At 44.9% G+C, this 19,668-nt stretch overlaps 1 protein-coding gene across 2 annotated transcripts in view; it reads right to left on the bottom strand.

Moving 5' to 3' along the window:
- KCNB1 (potassium voltage-gated channel subfamily B member 1) overlaps positions 1-19,668 on the bottom strand; it is a 393,304-nt gene that overhangs the window by 306,687 nt on the left and 66,949 nt on the right. The gene's annotated exons all lie outside the window — the stretch shown is intronic.

Below are 19,668 nucleotides of genomic sequence, written 5' to 3'. Positions count from 1 at the left end.
CACTAAATATACAAAATGGAAGCTGCCTTATACTGAGAGACCATTGGTCCATCCAGCTCAACACTGTCCACACTGACTGGCAGGGGGTCTCCAAGGTTTCAGGCAGGAGTCTCTACCAGTCCTACCTGGAGATGCTGGGGATCGAACCTGGGGCCTTCTGCACACAAAGCAGACTCTCTGCCACTGAGCTATGGCCCTGGGAGCTTCTAGGTAACAGCTGCAAGGATTTGAGCTTGCGCTTGGTAGATCATCATGAACAAAGAGTTGGAAAGATTAAGTCACACTGCATTTGGCAGGGGTGGTTTGCTGTCATGTTTGCTAACCAACCTGCTAACAGATATTGCTAAGTTACATTGAAACATAGGAAGCTGCCTTCTATAGAGTCAGACTCTGGGTCCCTCTAGCTCAGTATTGTCTGCACAGACTGGCTTCTCCAAGGTTCCAGGCAGGAGTCTCTCCCAACAAGGGAGATTCTCCCAGCTTGGGGATTCTGGGAGTTGTAGTCAACAACATCTGAGAATCCCTTTTAGAGGGAATACTGCTCTCAGCCCTACCTGGAGATGTCAGGGATTGAACTTGGGACCCTCTGCATGCAAGGCAGCTGCTCTACCACTGAGCTATGGCCCCATCCCCTAAGGGGAATATCTTGCAGCAGGCAGTACTCACATGTAATCACCCATCCAAATGCAAACCAAGACAGACACTACTTAGCAAAGGGGGCAATTAATTCTCTCTACTGCAAGACTGGCTCTCCACCCCTTGAAAGCTGGAAGAGTGAGGAGCACTGCTTCTTGGAGGAGTGGAAGGGTCATAAGAAAGACTGCAGGTCGGCTATCACAGTTGATAAAGGAGGAGGAGAACTACAAGCCCTTTGCCTCCCACTTACCCCCAGAAAGTGCCTGGCAGTATATGCAATTGAAACATAGTGTATCTGCTCTATTCGGACCTGATGCACTGGGGGCACCAGCAACTCCAAATATATTAGTGCATGCCATTAAGATGTCCCCTCTTTCAAAACTAAATAAATATTTGTATGCCTTTGTGCACAGAGACACGGACCCTGGCTTGGATATACTTAAGGACAAATGGAACCTGGAATTTACACATAAACTGTCACCAGCGCAATGGCAAGATATTTTGGGTAGTGTTAAATGTAGCTCAATGGATCTTAAATTGTGCCTTATCCAACAGAAGATTATTTTTAGGACATATTGGACCCCTCTACACCTTAAACGATTTAAAATGATCTCAAATAGTAATTGCTGGAGATGCAATAATCCCCATGCCAATTTAACACATATGTTCTTTAGGACTGTCCCATAGTGTGTGGATTCTGGAGGGAGGTTATTACACGTATTAATTTAGTGATTGATTCATCCCTCGCACTGAAGGATCTGAATGCAGTACTGGGGTATATCCCAACTGAGTGGGGACTAAAATCAGGTCTTAAACAATGGCTATGGAGAAGCTTACTGGTAGCCAAGAGATTAATACTGCGGCGATGGAAATCTCCCACTCCTCCTAGGAGTGAGGAATGGGTGCATGACTTGCTTGAGTTAGTGGCACATGAAAAATGGGCCCTCCTAAAAGTAAATAAACCGCATAAAAGGTCAGAAATCTGGGACAACTTTATTGAACTATTCTTAGAATAATCACTGTAAAAAACACAAACAAAAAAACAACCCCAAACACCCTTTCTGGTTTACCCACATCTATTGGTGCAACGGTGTGTATCTCCTTCCCTTCTTCTCTCCCTCCCCTCCTGCTCCCCCTCTTCTTCTCTCTCTTTCCCCCATCTCTCCTTTCTTTTCCCTTTCTTTTCACCTCCCCCGCCCCGACCCCGGCCAGCGCAGTGCGCAAAGTTTGGCTAGGGGAGGGGAGGCCGGGCTCAGGGTTGGGGCAGGAGGGGGAAAGGGAGGGGGAAATGGAGAAAGATGTACATAAAATACAAAATGTCAAAAAACATTACATAAAAAAGAAAGGAAGACTGCAGAACTGGTTATTGCCAACATGATCAGGAAAGAAGAGAGGTGGGGCAGCCTGTCCTTTTTATCCTTCCTGCCAGTGGTGGAACATTTCTGCATGGGGGGACACCCTTTGACAGCAGAGGTGACGAAGAGCAATTCTTGGACATGGAAGCACACAAATATTCCAAGGACTGTCCTCATGCTGTGCAGACAAATTTTCCTCACAAGAACTCCAGCCTGTAGCTAGACTCTAGTCTGCTCTTCATTAAACAATCATGAACTCAGCTCCTCGTTTCTAAGGGCTGCAGTTGTGAATTTTTGATTTCCATTAGATGCTAGACTACAGCAGCTGAGAGCATCTGTGAGGCAACTACCTCTGCTGGGTGAAACAGCACAGAACGGCTAGAACCTCCTGCAAGCCTGGCTTATTCCCTGTTATGCTAGCTCATGGTGTCCGTGAAATGGATGTCGTAGCTCAAGGATGACAGAACCAGGAGGAGTGCCGGCTTCCTTGGGAGCACATGGCAGGCTGGAAAACTGAATGCCTTTCTCAGAAGATTCAGATGTGCATGTGCTCCCTGAAGCAGAATGACACAGAAATAGAAGAGATAAACACCCTTTTGGAAATCAGACAGGAGGGAGAAAAGTCCTTCTCCCAACTCAGCAATAATTTTAACAACACAGGAGAACACAGGAAACTGCCTTATACTTGGTCAAATTATTGGTCCATCTAGCTCAGGGTTGTTTACACTGACTGGCAGCAGCTCTCCAAGGTTGCAGGCAGGTGTCTTTCCCAGCCCTACCTGGAGATGCCAGGGATTGAACCTGGGACCTTCTGCACGCAAAGCAGATGCGCTACCACCCTGCTATGGCCTCATCCCTGACAAATTCCTTGTGTCAGGTCAGGAGCCCTATGAGTCACTGGTCCCTTACTTATTGAACCAGCAGGCTAACTGGTCAAAAGAATCAGCCTTGTAGAACCGACAAGAGGCACAAACTTCAGGGTGGGACCCTTTTAGGCAGGAAATTGGGTCATCTGGAGGAACCAATGCATTTTCCACAAGGCCCTGCTACTGCTCTTGAGTCTGAGTAACTGGATATCCAGGGAAGCCACTGGTACTGAGGAGCAGCCCAGCAAACACTTCCCTTCTCCTTCCTGACACTAAAGCCTGCTTGCTTGATCACTCTGTTTATTTGCATTTGCATATCTGCATTTGCACCCTACCTGGGCCTGCCTTGACCCTGGCACTAAATACCTGCCATTGGACTGAAACACAGGCTCTGGATGGGCTTGTGATCCAAAATGGTAGCAACTCCACCAACTCTCAGCACAGGAATTCTGAAGGCAAGAGAAATCAAGCTTTTCCAGACATCAGTTAAGTATGGGATTCTGAGAGCTTCCACACAAGTTTCTAATGCTATCTTACTCACAGTCCACACACACTCACATAGTCTTCCATGCTCCTTCCTAGAGAGATTGTACTCAGTGGTCACGTACTGAGCAGGGTCCTCATGCAATTTTTACAGTATCGTCTGCCAGTCAGAGCTCGCATTCTGAGAAGCCAACCCTTTTAACTACTACTTCAGGGTCAGTTTTGTCTCAGAATGCAAGTGCTGGCCAGCAGGTGGAGATGTGAAACCACATGAGGTCTCTGATGTGTGTGGCCAAGAGTAAGATTGTACTAGGAAGGAGCACAGAAGCCTAAGCAAGCGAGTGGACTATGAGGAAGACAACATTAGAAACCCGTGTAGAAGTTTGCGAAATCTGATGCTCTCCAATCACTGTTCCCTCTAAGGCGTGCTCACATGTTTTTTTTTAATGTCCGCTCAGTTAATTTTAGATCCCGCTCAGGTTGAATCAGGAAGGCCCTACTCTGAATGCATGTGCACATACACTGCCTTGATACTGCCACCCAGAACAAAATTCATTCCACACACAGATGGAAAAAAATAGAGAGAACACTGTTTCCAATGCACGAGAAATATGTCTTTTCTTAACATCGCCCCTTAGAATTCCCAAACTGGAGGTTACCAGGGGCTGAATCTGGGCCTGAAGCATGTCAAGTTTATCCTTCACTATATTAAGCAATAGCCTGCTCCAAGGAGCTTAGAAAATCCATCCAGACACAACCAGAATGCCTTGCAAACACTAATTCAATGGCTGTGCTCCCCATTATATTTATTCTCATGTGGACACTGCCTACAGTGACTGGCAGAAGGCCTCCACGATTTCAGGAGTCTTTCCCAGACCCACATAGGAACATAGGAAGCTGCCATATACTGAGTCAGACCATTGGTCTATTTAGCTCAGTATTGTCTTCACAGACCGGCAGCAGCTTCTCCAAGGTTGCAGGCAGGAATCTCTCTCAGCCCAATCTTGGAGAAGCCAATGAGGGAACTTAGAGCTTTCTGCTTTTACCAGAGTGTCTCCATCCCCTGAGGAGAATACCTTACAGTGCTCACACTTCTAGTCTCCCTTTCATATGCAACCAGGGCAGACCCTGCTTAGCTAAGGGGACAAGGCATGCTTGCTACCCACCTGAAGATGCCAGGGATTGAAACTAGGACCTTCTGCACGCAAAGCAGATGCTCTTGCACTGGGCTACAGCCCCGTCCCCAGAACACTACAAGCACCCTCAGGCCTGGGTTTCTTGCTCCTCTGTGCACTAATAAGCTGGAAAGGCAAAAATCACACTTACTTGGGAGCTCCATTGACCTCTGTGGGGTTTGCTTCCAAGTGAGCATTAGTAAGATTGTGTTGTGCATCACACAGGTTCAAGTGCCAGTAGCAACAGCACTTTGCAGGTACCATAGAACGGGGCTGTTAGTCCACTCTTCACATTACACTTAAGAGACAGGAGGAGAAGCAAAAAGAAAGCTGCATGTCTAGCTCAGCTAGCAGTTCGTCCTATAGGTGACGGTGCCTTTTGAAGGGCATTTCCCCTGCAACATTCCTTCTCATGTCCATCTCCACCGACAGTCAGCTGTGGTTATTTATACGTCTTTTGGATTGCTTTGCTGTGTCATCTTATTTGCATCAAGTCAGTCTGCTCTCTTTGTTACACTATTGAACAGCTGAAAAATGAATACCGGAGACCATTGTAAATTAATCCAAAGGATTCTGCCCCAGTTCTGAGAACCTTTTCTTTTTTCTTTACAAAGCCCATTTGAAGGAGAAACTCACATTTTTAGGGGGGAAGCAAGCAATTAGATGTATGCAGTGCTTCTTTGGAAAGGTCTTAAGGAATAATACAAAAGAACAATATTCAAGAACTGCAAAGAGAAATATAAAGATGGGAGTTTGGCTTGTGGGTAAATGCACCATGATTATTCAGAGATTATGTATACAATCTTTGAGTGTTTGCTGAGTAAAAGGAGCTTGCTTGATAGCCATGGCAACGGTTGCTGTTCGCGTTTATCAAGGAAGACAAGCTTCAGAGACCTGAATGCTACAAGGACTATGGTCCTGGGCTTGGACACAGGGGTCCCAGATTCAGATCTCTGCTAAGGCAACCAGATGCAGAAGAGCAGAGAACAGAAGAGGAGATTTGGACAAGTGCAAGTTGCAATGCAGCAGTAAGATAGAAAAGCTGTACCTATTGGCTGACATACAATAACAATATGATGAATATTTATATACTGCTTTTCAAAAAAAAAAAAAGTTCCCAAAGTGGTACAAACAAACAAACGCTCCCCAAATTTTAAAAAGAAACATAAGAAAGACACCAGCAACAGCCACGGGAGGGATGCTGTACTGGGACTGGATAGGGCCAGTTGCTCTCCCCCTGCTACATATAAAGAGAATCACCACTTTCTTTATTTAATGTTTTTTGACATATGTGTTTTACAACCTCTTTCCCAGTTCTCCCCCCCCCGAGCAAAACCTTCCCTTCCCCTTTCAGCACTGGTTGGGGAAAGATGAGAAAATAAAGGAGAGATGCAGAGAAAGAAAGCAGAAGGGGAGGGAGGGAAGAGGAGAAGGGATACTCACCATTGCACTAGTAGGTGTGGGTAGATCAGAGGGGTTTCTGTTCTAAGAATAGTTCAAGGAAGTTGTCCCAGATTTCTTATCCGATTTATTTACTTTTAAGAGGGCCCAAGATTCACCACTTTTAAAAAGTGCCTCTTTGCTCAGTTAGCAGGGGACCTCCTGACTATCAAAGCACACAGGTAATAGGGACGGTGGGGATGCAACAGAGGCCCATGCGGAACTCCCCCAGTTCCTCTCCATGCGTGCTGTTATGGGCCAGCGGTCTGATTCCTCTCTCCTAGAGTGCTTTCAGAGCACGGGCAGAGGCTTCACCCGCTTGCACAACAGCACATGGGTAGAGTTGCTCTTGTAGCAGTGAGCACGAAGTGCCCCCTTTGTTAAGCAGGTTCTGCCCTGGTTTATATTTGGATGGGTGGCTACAGGTGAGCACTGTCTACTGTCAGATATTCCCCGTATTTATTTATTTATTGTTAAATTTATATACCGCCTTTCATTAAAACAATCCCAAGGCGGTTTACAGCAAAATTTAAAAACAAGATTGTAAAAAAGACACAATTAAAATATTAAGCTAAAAATATAAAACAAATCTGATTAAAAACTTAAAACACAAGCATAAAAGCAATACCAAGTACAAGGAGCAGCAGTAGAAACAATAATATAAAAGCGTGGGTTAAAAGCCACAATTTAACATGCTTTCTAAAAACTGTGATGGAAACTGAGGAGCGAATAGCCACCGGGAGAGCATTCCAGAGTCTGGGGGCAGCAACAGAGAAGGCCCTGTCCCACGTGCATGACAGCCGAGCCTCCCTCATTGTCGGCACCCAGAGCAGAGCCCCCTCAGATGACCTCGTCAAGTAAGCAGCAACCCTTGGGAGCAGGTGGTCCCTCAGGTATCCCGGGCCCAAATCGTTAGGGGATGGGACTGTAGCTCAGCGGTAGAGCATCTTCATGTTTGCATGCAGGAAGTCCCAGAGCTGCTGCCAGTCAGTGTAGGCGATATTGAGCTGGGGGAACCAATGGTCTAACTATGCAGAAAGCAGCTTCCTATGTCCTATGGAGTGGGAGAGTCACATGCAAGGCCCTGTGGTGTCTCCACAGTCCCTCTTTACACATGTGCTTCAGTCATCAGGATGTCAGCCACAGACATTTCTTCTTCTGTGCAACTGTTAAAGGTACTGTAGTCACACCCTCTTCGTATCTGAAACCCTAATCTGGGGGTTCTTAAACGAAGACCAAACCCTAAACTGGGGGTTCTTAAATCCCCACTATGCCTACAAATACTACTATTTATTTTATTTATTTAACATATTTTAATACCGCCCAAAACCTACATCTCTGGGCAGTTTACATGAAGGTAAACATGAATGTATTACTATGAATATTTATACCACGCTTCAACAAAAGTTCTCAATGTAGTTTACATAGAAACACAGAAAAGGAAATGATAAATAAATAAGAGAGCTCTCTGTCCCAAAGGGGGTCACAGTCTAAAAAGAAACATAAGATAGACACCAGCAGCAATCCCTGGATGGAGGGATGTTGTCCTGGGGTTGGAGAAAGAGGGACTGCTGCTCCCCGCCTGCTCAATGTAAGAGAATCCCCACTTTAAAAGGTGCCTCTTTGCCAAGTTAGCAGGGTTCCCAGATATTGCCAGACTACAACTCCCATCATCCCCTGTCACAATGGCCTTCTGGGGACTTAAGTCTGAGAATCCCTGCTCAGTCCTTGCTCAGCTACATACATGGAGCTCTCTGGGTGACTTGGAAGAAGTCACTCTGTCTAGGTTATGACAAGAGATGGATGTCAGAATTCTTAAGTACTTTATATAAGACAGAACATAAGAAAAAGTGCAATCATAATATTTTCATATAACTGATTTCGTCTCATTGAGTACATTCACCCACCACTGTCTTCAACTAGGAAAGTAAAGGGGAGAAAGTGAGAGAAAGTTGTGGGGGGCGGGGTGGAGAATACAGAACCATATGTTGCTCTGAAGTTTGTCAGTGCTGAAGTATTTTTAACTGGTCATTTTGTAAAGAAGTGGCCTGATCCTGAATCATACCACTGGTCCATCTTGTTCAACACTGTCTCTACACTGACAGGCAGTGGCTGTCCACAGTTTCACACAGACGTCTCACCCAGCCCTCCCTGGAGATACCAGGGACTGAACCTGTATCCCCTTCCTTAATTTGTGCAACCCCCCAGGAGAGCTGGTCTTGTGGTAGCAAGCATGCCTTGTCCCCTTAAGCTAAGCAGGGTCCGCCCTGGTTGTATATGAAAGGGAGACTAGAAGTGTGAGCACTGCAAGATATTCCACTCAGGGCAGGGGCGTACCAAGGTTGGAGGGGGCCCAGAGATTAGATATTAAAATGGGCCCCTCACTGCCTTCCTCTCCTTCTCCTGGCCCTGTGTGTGTGCGTCCGCATGCACATGCTATGGTTTTTATTGTTTAACTGATTTTAAATGTGATTTTTATGGAGTTGGATTGTATTTTAACTTTTGTAAACCTACTAATAATAATGATAAATAATAATCTCTCACTGCTTGGCATGAACTGCACACCTACTGTTTAGAAGAACATTGTAACTCTATTTTAGGACTGGGAAGTCACCTTAGGGCTGCACACTTCTCCTCAATTTAGTAGGACCTACTCCCGGGTAAAGCCTACTCAAGGAATGGTTTATAATGAAGATAAAGCACTCCCTTTCTCAAGGCTTCATTTCAAGATAAGGATATTGCTGCCCTCCCAAGGGTTAGCAGCTCTCTCTGTTCCCCTCCCCTTTCCACCTAACGGACAAGTACATTCATCCACCTTGCTTTGTTCTCCCCCCAGCGCAACCAAGTGCACTCGAGGTTACTGGCTACTGAGGTGAGGGGCACCAGGCGGGAGAGGCGGCGGCGGCAAAAACAGACACAATTCCCACACACAGCTGTCCTCCTTAAGCGTGCATTTCTCCCACAGCCAAGGGAAAGTCTTGTTCAAAGAGACAAAAAAGGAAGAGCAGGATGTCAGGAAAACAAGTGGAAAGGCAGCTGGAGGGAGGGAAGAGAGGGGAGTTAGAGGAGAATAAAAGTGGGGAGCGGGGAGGGAAAAGGGAAAGAAGGCAAGGCGTGCACTAGCAACCCTCCTCGAGATAACTCTTGCTCCAGAGCTGCTTTTCTGCAAAAATCCCTGTGCACGATTTTGCAATCCTTCCCAAATGGCCAAGGCTTGGAAAGATCTTGGACTCCTATGGCATGCCTCTTTTAAATCAAGGAAAGGAGATGGCAGGTTTGTCCTGGGGGATCTTGGGAGTGCAGTTCTGAAGCGCTCAGCAAGCCAACAGCTGCTGCTGTTCTTTTCCTGGGCGCCACAGCCACAGCCCCGCGTCTCCTGTCTTCTTACCTTGGCCGGCGTTGTCCACCACTCAGCGCCCAGATGTGAGGAGCAGCTGGGAAGCGGCAAGAAGTGGGGGCTTAATGTGAAGCCCAACTTGCTGTCCTTGGCTCTCGTAGTGGGGGAGCAGGAGGAAAAGTTGGAAGAGTGCCCCACTTCACACTGCATCGCCCGCCCCTCTTGCCTGCCGGTGCCAAGATCATTTTCAGCACGACTGCCAAAGGGGGCTGCTGCTCCACCAAGCTTTTCTGCGGCTGGGGTGTGACTTCAGCAGGAGGGGGCAGGCGGCGGAGGGTGCCTCTCGCTCAGGGAGCTAGCTGGGTGGGCAGGGTTACACGTTGCTAAAGGGGAGCACAGGCTGCCCTGCAAGAGTCAAGAAGCAGGCGACGGTGGCCAGAGGAGGGAGAGCTCACATCCAAGGAGCAAAAAGCGAGGAGGCAGAAGAGGTAGTTTCCTGCCACTGCCTAATTTCCTGCGCCGCCCCACCCAGACTAGGAGAGAGAGGGTCACAGGCGCCGCTCCTCAGGTCTTGCCTGAAGGCAAGGGAAAAGGCCCCTGCCATCCTCCTGGCAGTGAGGCTGCCGGCTATTGAGCGGCCCACCTGGGCAGTGGGCTGCAATCGGGTGGGGAGTCGGGATCAGGCGCAGGGGAATCAGGATCTTGCCTCTGGGGTCCTTTGAGGCAGACAGCTGGGAGACAACTGTCTCCCCTTGCCTAGCGGACAGTACGCCCATGCCTCAGGGGATGGAGCCACTCTGGGAAGAGCAGAAGGTTCCAAGTTTCCCTCCCTGGCATCTACAAGATAAGGTTGAGCGAGATATTCCTGCCTGCAACCTTGGAGAAGCCACTGCCAGTCTGGGTAGACAATACTGAGCTAGATGGACCAATGGTCTGACTCAGTACATGGCAGCTTCCTATGTTCCTATGTAAGCATTTAGGCTGCCCTTTTTTGCGCTTCTTTCAACTCTCTGATATCCTAAGAGGAAAACACCATGAGATACATGCAAGGCACAAGAAAAAGCCCTAGAACCATTTTCTCTTCACATCTTCTTCATCGCAGAGAAAATGAGCAAACATGCCCTCACAGGGCTTTTCTTCTTCAGAAAAAGCCTCAAGAGGGTTAGCTGCATAATAGAACTCTTAAGGAAATGACAGAGAGCTAAGCTTTGAAATGCTAATGATGATAGTATGAAGAAGCAAGCTTTGATGTCAGGGAACTTCAGGGTAACACATCGGCAAGATAGGGGACTCTGCTTTCCCTGGTCCTTATCAGCACCGCAGATAACCGTGGGCAGAGAACTCATACAGTAGCATGGCTTGGCACTTCTGAGGCCACAGCTGCAGGCTCATAATGAAGCGCTGCATCTCTGCCTACAATCTTCCTGTCTGAGGCTGTCCCTTCAGCAGCAGAAATATTAATTATAACAGTCTTCAGCAAAGTCTGCAGGATTGTAAACAAGGCCTATTAATGGATCGTTGAGCACCACACAGCCTCAAGGAGGGAGATGGGCAGATCTGTATATGTGTCAACAGCCCCTTTTTGCTCGCTGGCCCTGGGTGGGGGACTGTAGCTCGGCAAAAGTGTACCTGCCTTGCAGGCAAAAGGTCCTAGGTTCAAATCCCTGGCATTTCCAGGTAGGACTGGGAAAGAGTCGTGCCTGAAACTCTAGAGAGTTTCTGGCAGTCAAGCTCGACAACACTGAGCTAGATGGACCAAGGGTCTGACACAATTTCCTGTAAATTTGTAAGGGATCAAATTTTCTGGCTGCCTGACATACTTTGAGAGGCCATAGTTCAGTGGTAGAGGCCATGCTTTGCATGCAGAGGGTCCCAGGTTCAATCCCTGCAATCTCCAGGTAGGGGTGTGCGAGTCGGCCATTTGGCCAGCTTGGCTTTGGGCTTGGCCAACCTGGGTCTGGCCATTGAGCCGGGCTGAGCTGGCTTGTGGGCCAACCTGGCTCGTGGATGGGCTCGGGCTGTATAATTGTAAAAGGGAATCCAGCAAGGACTTCCCTTTACAAGTAAAGGGAATTCCCTACATTAAATGGGGGTGGGGTGGGAAAAAAGTAGTCTTTACCTTAATAATTAAGGTGGCGGGGATGGTGGAGGTGGAGATGTCAGAGGTGGGTGTGACAGGGGTTCCTCCAACCCCCTACCCCCCGGCCGCTCAAATGACAGTACAGGCCGGCTGTGGCCCAGTTCGGGCCTGGAAGTCTCACCTCCAGTGCTGCCACGTTCAAAACCGTCCTGAAGGGGGTCTGCGAAAGCTGGGGGTCTGCGAAAGCTAAGTTAGCATAACCAGCGTCATCCTTGCTTCTGTAAAACCTGCTTCTGCTGATGTTAGGAAATATAAGGTAGCAGCTTGCAAAGGTCAAGGTTCTTTCCACTAAGGGGATTTTTGTTTTTCTATCTATGCCAAACCACAAACAGACAATGAGCATGAGATAAAATTGCTGATAAGTGCAAATCTAGAAACTGCAAGAGAAGGAACAAGGAACTGGGCGAGGCCCTCGCGAAGGGACTTTCCATCTAATGAAAGGTGTAATGTATAAGAAATTAGCTAGCTTGTTAAAAGTAACAAATAAAGACCGCTTTTAAGGCGGGGGGGGGGTTGGGGGATTTTCGTGGAAACAGGGAAGTGGGGTGAGGTTGTTTACTTGTGACTATATAAACTGATTGTAAGCCTTACTGGGGGCTCTCTTTCTCTTGCCTGCGAGCTTGAGAGGAGCCCGGTCTGCTTTGCTTAGCTAAATAAAGTGACTGAGAAGAATCTCCTTTTCTGCCTCTGTCCATTTGGATCTCTACAAGATACAGAGACAGGAGCCAGCCTTCCAGAGTAGCTGGAAGGCATGAGCCTATAGCCTGAGGGCTGACCCCAAAAGTCCCCCACCTCCTTGTACTCTTCCCACGCACAGCATTTGTCTGAAGAGGGAAACACCATACGCGCGATTGTGGGTGTTTCTGTGATCGCAAGAGTAGGGCACCCCAGTCTGCTGATAATGGAAAGATCCACAGTCATGTCTACCTCTTCAGATGAACACCTGAACTGTCCAAATTATGGGTGGAAGAGTTAATGATGTGCCAGAGTTCGACTTCCAGATGCATTCTGAATGCTGCCCACGTATACAACAATCTTTTTTAAAAAAACAACCCGTCTAAACAGGACTTATGTTGTACTTGCATTCAGATGTCTGTACACACATACTTTGTTTCTGTGTGTGTACACATGACCGTACCTGTGCTCATTTTAATAATGAACCTGGGTACAGATAGGAAGTATATCACTCTAATTGTGTTTAACAAATCACGTGAACTGTATCTGTGTGCAGATCTTGACCTATGTAAACAATACACAGATTGTACAAAGATTGAATATAATGTCTGAATAGGCATTGAACATAATGTCTGCTAATATCAAGAAAGAAGCGATGAAGTGGGACAAAGTCTCACCAAATCCATTGTAGCTGGAATTTTCCCAGCTATGACTACGGGCTGGTTTTCACACCATACTGTATTCAGGACACTACCACTAGTTACTGATAAAGAACCTTATTGAAGTGAGAGCAAGTTGAATGGTCCAAAATTTCATAGATTGTTCATAGAATGTCAAGAACCAGGAGGATACTCAGCGCTGTTTAACTTTAGTTTGAAAACAGGCTCAACTAAACACTGCAATCCATAAAAAGTCAAAAAGGAATTTAAGTCCCCATAATATCAATATGACTTTGAATGCTTAAATGTTTAATAAAGACCCACTGCTTTTAAGGGGGCTTACCTTTGTTTAGAGCCACCTAATGGCACAGCAGGGAAATGACTATCAAGCCAGAGGTTGCCGGTTCGAATCCCCGCTGGTATGTTTCCCAGACTATGGGAAACACCTATATTGGGTGGCAGCGATATAGGAAGATGCTGAAAGGCATCTTCTCATCCTGTGCGAGAGATGACAATGGTAAACCTCTCCTGTATCCTACCAAAGACAACCACAGGGTTCTGTGGTCGCCAGAAGTCAACACAGACTCAACGGTACACTTTACTTTTACATTTTTAATGGGGCTTGGGACTTACATTTGCTTTGAACGTTTTCTGAATTGCACTCCAAAAGGGTTTTTTCCCCTTCATTTTTAACTTCAGACTATTTTTAAACTCAGTCTCTGTGCTCAGTAGCATCTGATGTTATCTGCATGCATATGAATAAATTAGCAGACAAATAAGAAATGGTGTCCTTACGTCTTCTTTCACCATTCTATCTCCTCACACTTCCTCTGCTCCCCCAATATTTCTACCATATTATCAAGCCACAGTCCCATAGCAATCAGAATACAACTCACAGCCAGGATTGTATAAGCTAAGCAAGTCTGCAGAATTCTCTTAATTCATTTTTGTATATGCCACCCATTAATAAGTATTTGCAGAGTGCTTCACATAAAAAAGGTAGAGTAGAACTAAAACATAATAAAACAGCTGTCAATAAAATCAATAGTGATGTGCCCGGACTAGTCCGGAGGCTATTCGACAGGCCTCCGGACCGGTACGGACACGGGCAGTTCGGATTCGGGTGGTTTGGGGTGGGGGGGTCCCCTTAAGGGAGGGGGAGAGTTTACTTACCCCTCCTGCTGCTTTCCCCCCTCCGGTGCCCGTATTTCTTTGAGTAATTTCTCTGAACATTTCTTTGAGCGCCCCTTCTCCGGCGCTCTGCAGCTGCAGCAATTCTTTAAGTAATGTGGTGGCAGGATACCTCCCTGCCGCCCCTTCCCCGCTTGCGTGCAGTGCAAAAGGCTTTAAGAAGCTTTTTGTGTGCGCACACATGTATTTTCTTGAGTAAACGGAGCGGCAGGATATCTCCCTGCCGCACCTTCTTTCACTTTGCTGCAAAAGGCTTTTAGACTGGTTTGTTTTATCCAGACATCGAGTCCTTCCCAAGGACCTGGGATGGCTGAATTTTATTATCAATGTTGTTGCTGTTATTATAGATATCATCGCAGAATATAGGTTGTTCCCAGTAAAGTTGCTTTTTGTAATTGGCTGGTGGTGATTTCTGTGGCCCCTATGGTGTTGAGATGCTCTTCAAGGTCTTTTGGAATTGCACCTAGGGCACCACTGGAATTATTTTGGTCTTCTTCTGCCACAGCCTTTCAATTTCAATTTGTAGATCTTTGTATTTGGTGATTTTTTCTATTTCTTTTTCTTCTATTCTGCTATCCCCTGGTATTGCTATGACGATTATTTTGACTTGTTTTTCTTTCTTCTCAACTGCAGTTATATCTGGTGTACTGTGTGGCAGATGTTTGTCTGTTTGTAGTCAGAAGTCCCATAATATTTTTGCATCTTCATTTTCTACCACTTTTTCAATTTTATGGTCCCACCAATCTTTGGCTACAGGTAGCTTGTATTTTTTTGCAGATGTTCCAGTGTATCATCCCTCCTACCTTGTCATGCCTTTGCTTGTAGTCAGTCTGTGGGATCTTTTTACAACAGCTGATTAGGTGCTCCACGGTTTCATCTGCTTCTTTACAAAGGCGGCACTTGCTGTTTGTTGTGGATTTTTCGACTTTTGTTCTTATTGCATTTGTTCTTAGTGCCTGTTCTTGTGCAGCCAGTATTAAACCCTCTGTTTCTTTCTTCAAGTTGCTTTTCTTAAGCCATTGCCAGATCTTGGTGATGTCTAATTTTCCAGTTATATTGTGCAAATATTGACCATGCAGTGGCTTATTTTTCCATTTTTCTGCTCAGTTCTTGACTTATTCTTTCTTGTAGGCCTGCTTTGTTTCATTGGTGTTGAATAGTTTCTCATTATTGACCATTTTAAGTGCATCTTCTTTACTGTCCTTGATATATTCTTCAAGGCCTCTTTTCTCCTCCTCTACTGTTTGATGGACTTGCAGCATTCCTCTTCCACCTGAGCTGTGAGGGAGGTATAGCCTATCGACATCACTGCGGGGGTGCAGAGCATGATTGATCATCATTATTTTCCTGGTCTTACGATCTAGCGTCTCTAGCTCTGCCTGGGTCCAGTCTATTATTCCTGCAGTGTATCTAATAACAGGTATAGCCCAGGTGTTTATGGCGTGTATGGTGTTCCCGGATTTTTCTAACTCTCCTGATGTATTCACTTCCCATTTTTCTTTTAACTTCAGTGTGCGTGATGTTATCAGCCTGGAGAATGCCCAAGTATTTGTAATGTTCTTTCTCTTCCAGGTTCTTGATGTTGCTTCCATTGGGCAGTTCGATTCCTTCTGTTTTTCTTATTTTTCCTCTTTTAATTATTAATGCAGCACACTTGTCTAGTCCAAACTCCATTGCTATATCGCTACTGAATAGATGGACAGTGTTTAGCAGTGATTCAATTTCTGACTGAGACTTTCCATACAACTTCAGATCGTCCATGTACAGCAGATGGTGTATTTGACTTGATGTTTTAGATGTTTGGTATCCGAGGCCTGTTTTGTTTAGTATTTGTGAAAGTGGAGTCATGGCGATGGTGAGTCCCCTTGGAAAAGACCTCTTCTAATGCTAACCTCTCCAAGTGTCTTGCCATTGATTGTTAACTGTGTACTCCACATGCTCATTGCTTTTTAAAATAAATATCTGAATGTTTTTGCTGACACCAGTTGTTTCTAAACATTTTAGTATCCATGTGTGAGGCAATGAATCGAAGGCTTTCTTGTAGTCAATCCATGCAACACTTAGACTGGTTTTTCTTCTCTTGCCATTTTGTAAAATCATTTTGTCAATCAGCAGCTGGTCTTTTGTGCCTCTGGTGTTCGGGCAATTTCCTTTCTGTTCAACTGGAAGCTACTTATTAGTTAATAAGTGTTGCATTACTTCATCTGCTATTATTCCAGTTAATAATTTGATCATGGTTGGCAGGCAGGTTATTGGTCTATAATTACTTGGAACTGCACCTTTTGCTGGGTCTTTCATGATGAGATGAGTTTTCCCAGTTGTTAGCAAAATGTGATTGCAAAATGTGATTGAACTGTTTTGATAGTTGTTTATGAAGACTTGTTAGGTGTTTAAGCCAAAAGCCATCCAGTTCATCGTCGCCTGGTCCAGTCCAATTTTTAATTTTCTTTGCTCTTTCACTTATTAATTCTGGTGTTATTATTAGATCTTGCATTTGTTGGTTACATTTTTGACCTCTTTTACCCAGCCTGCTTTTAAAAATTTTTTTTATAGTCTATTGGATTGTCCCATAATTTCCCCCAGAATTGCACTGTTTCTTCTTTATTTGGTGTTTCGAGGTTTCTTGTAGTTTCTCCTTCTGTGCTTTGGTAGAAACGTCTCTGATTCGATTGGAATTGGAGATTCTGCCTGTGTTGTGTAATTCTGGCTTCGTATCTGCTAATCTTCTTTGACATTGTTGTTATTTGCTGTTTTATTATTTCCAGGACTTCTCTAATTTTCCTTGAATCTAGGTGGTATTTTTTGATCAGATACTCTTTGGTATTTTCATTCTTCAGCTGCTTGTCTTTCATATCTTTCAATTTACTAGCATCTGATCTAAGTCTGGCAATTTTATTTTCTAATCTAACCTTCCACTTAGGTGATGTACTACTTTCTTTTTTGACAGGTCCACTGATCTTATATCCGAGCTCTTGTGTTGTTATTGTTGCTGCACTGTAAATTAGTTAGTTTGTTTCTTGCAAATTATTGGTTGTTATTTCTGCAAGTGCAGCATTGACATCTTTTAATGCCTGAGCAAGTTGTTTTTTGGCAACTGTTTTCAGAGCTGGAAGTCGAACCCTGGTGGTTGTTTGGTTCATGTGCTCAGTTATTTTTTGCTTTAGTTCTTGTTGCTTTTCTGTTAAACGGCATTTGGGTTTTTGAGGTGAAGGCAAAGGGGAGATTGCCTGGTTTTGATTTTGGAACAGTTCAGCAACAGTGGCATCCTCTATTTCCAACACCTCCTCCAGCTGCACCTGAGCAACTTCTTCAGTTGGTGGTAATTCTTCTTCCATATCTGGAGCCTGTGTTGCTCTTTACAGTTCTTCCAGCTCAACTTCTGTGAATACTTTATTTCTCATTATGAATCTTCTCTGGTCTGCTAGCCTTTTACTAGCATTACTAGACTTGTAATAGCAGATCATTATTTCCTTGTCGGCATTTTTCATTTATTTTTTCCGGTTAAGCGACGTTTCTTCCAGTAACCTTGCAGTCTCCAGCCCTGGTTGCTCAACTGAAAATCCTGAGTCCTGTAGCCCACTTGCCACCAGATGTCCAGAGACTCCAGCACCTGGCGTGGTCCTTGTTGACCCGGGCGACGACCGATTCAGTATAGATTTATTAAAGTTACATCTCACCATGTTGTTGATGAGAGAAGCACTCTTTGTCTGGTTCCTCTGGTGAGACCTGTCCAGTATGGTTGGACCTCTGGCATACCTCAGAGCATGCAAGCCCCACAACAACACCAAAGTAGTTCTTCACTAGGTCAAACCATCTATTATCACTGAGTCAAACCATTTTAAAAAATTATTATTATCAATAATAATTCGATTTCTATACCGCCCTTCCAAAAATGGCTCAGGGCGGTTTACACAGAGAAATAATATATAAAGAAGATGGATATATAAAGAAGATGGGCACATCTAGTAGAGATGTGCAAATCGAATCGAGCTCAAAACAGGCCATTTTGAGTGTTTTGAGCTCAAATCAAAATGCCTGCAGAAAACCAACTGGGGATTGGCTTAGTGGTAACAAAAAAGCAGGATTTCATTTAAGGGTATAGATTCCTTTAAATTTTTGTTTAACTTTTTGGAAAGAAAATTCTTCTAATTTTTCTTTAGTGGCCTAACCTTTTCTGTCAGCAACTGAGATCTTTGCATTCACCTTGTAACAACATTTGCTTAGACTTCCATTGACATTGCTTTGTCTTATCTCCACTTCATAACTTCATCTCACGGGTATTTGTGTCATTTTGTCCAAAACTGTTTTGGACATTTACAGCCAATTCAATGTTTTGTCTATTTAGTTTAGACACTGAATCAGCTTCTCTCTATAGGGAGGACCTTGAAAACTGGAACAATCAAGTTCCACCATAGGGAGGGGGGAAATCCCTCTTTAAGCAACTGAATTTTCATCTCAAATGTCTGCTAGGTGTTGTAGAGCTTCTCCCTAGAAATGAAGATCCTATTTTTTCAGTGTTTGAAATATATGACAACATAGGCTTACCAACTGTCCCAAAATGATCCTATTCCTCCATTGTTTTCTCCAGGCCCTAGTGTAGTGATGGTGGAGGACAGGTCTATCAATGGCTACTAGTCTGGTGGCTATCGGCCTCCTCCAAGCTCAGAGGCAACATGCCTCTCAATACCAGTCGCAGGGGAGCAACAAGAAGAGAGAGGGCAAGCCCAAAGCTCTTGCTTGTGGACTCCTCAGAAGCATCTGGTGTGCCACTGTGGGAAACAGGATGCTGGACTAGATAGGCCTTGGGTCTGATCCAGCAGGGCTGTTGTTATGACCAAGGTAATAACCGTGTTCAGACATTATGCTATATGTGTGTTCAGGCTTCTGTGCATATGTACATGTTTTTGTGCACATGGTTCACTTTTAAAAATGAAGCCAGTACAGGGCCCCTCAAATGCAAGGTACATATAGGAAGTGTACTGCAGCACATGAGTTGAACATAACATGGGAATAACTGTACAAACACACAGATCTGCATGTGTTGCACTGTACACAGATGGTAATGTATTTATTTATTTATCTATCATATTTATGTTGAACCAGACTTGTGAATAGGGCTAAATTGTGATATCTGGCAGCAGCACCATGTGGTTAAGGAGGGGCTAGAGAACTGCTCTGGTGACTTCAGGCCTTAGAAATGGATGCACAAACCAGAGTGTTAGAAGGGCTACTACTGGTCAATTATTGCCATATGGCAAGATCATTAAGGACTACAAATTCAATGAGACGGAAAACTAAATAAAGCATCTGTCTGGAATTGATCCTACTATGTTGTTGTAGGGCCTCAGTGGTATTTTCATAAGCCAAAGTAGATCACCAATCAGTCACTCGGGGTAATTCCCAGACTAACTGAGAAGCAGATACCTTTTACAGTCAGCCTCATAATCTATTTCCACTCTGCTTCCTTTCTTCCTCTATGCTTCTGCATTTATGCACACAAGAACAATCTGAATGAGGATGTAGAGGCAAATGTTTAATTTTGTTTGTTTAGCAACAGCCATAAAGGCAAAGTTTTCATGGATAATGCCCCAAATATTTCAGCATCATAAATGGCTCCTCATTAGGGGAAACAATATGATATAACTGAAGTTACAGTCAAAGGAAGAGGTGTCTGTAAAAGCAGGCTGTCTGTTAATTGCATTTCTTAATTA

The sequence above is a fragment of the Hemicordylus capensis genome, chromosome 4, assembly GCF_027244095.1.
Source record: "Hemicordylus capensis ecotype Gifberg chromosome 4, rHemCap1.1.pri, whole genome shotgun sequence".
NCBI lineage: Eukaryota > Metazoa > Chordata > Lepidosauria > Squamata > Cordylidae > Hemicordylus > Hemicordylus capensis.
The sequence above is the reverse complement of the archived record's forward strand: the minus strand, read 5'-3'. Positions and strand labels throughout refer to the sequence as shown.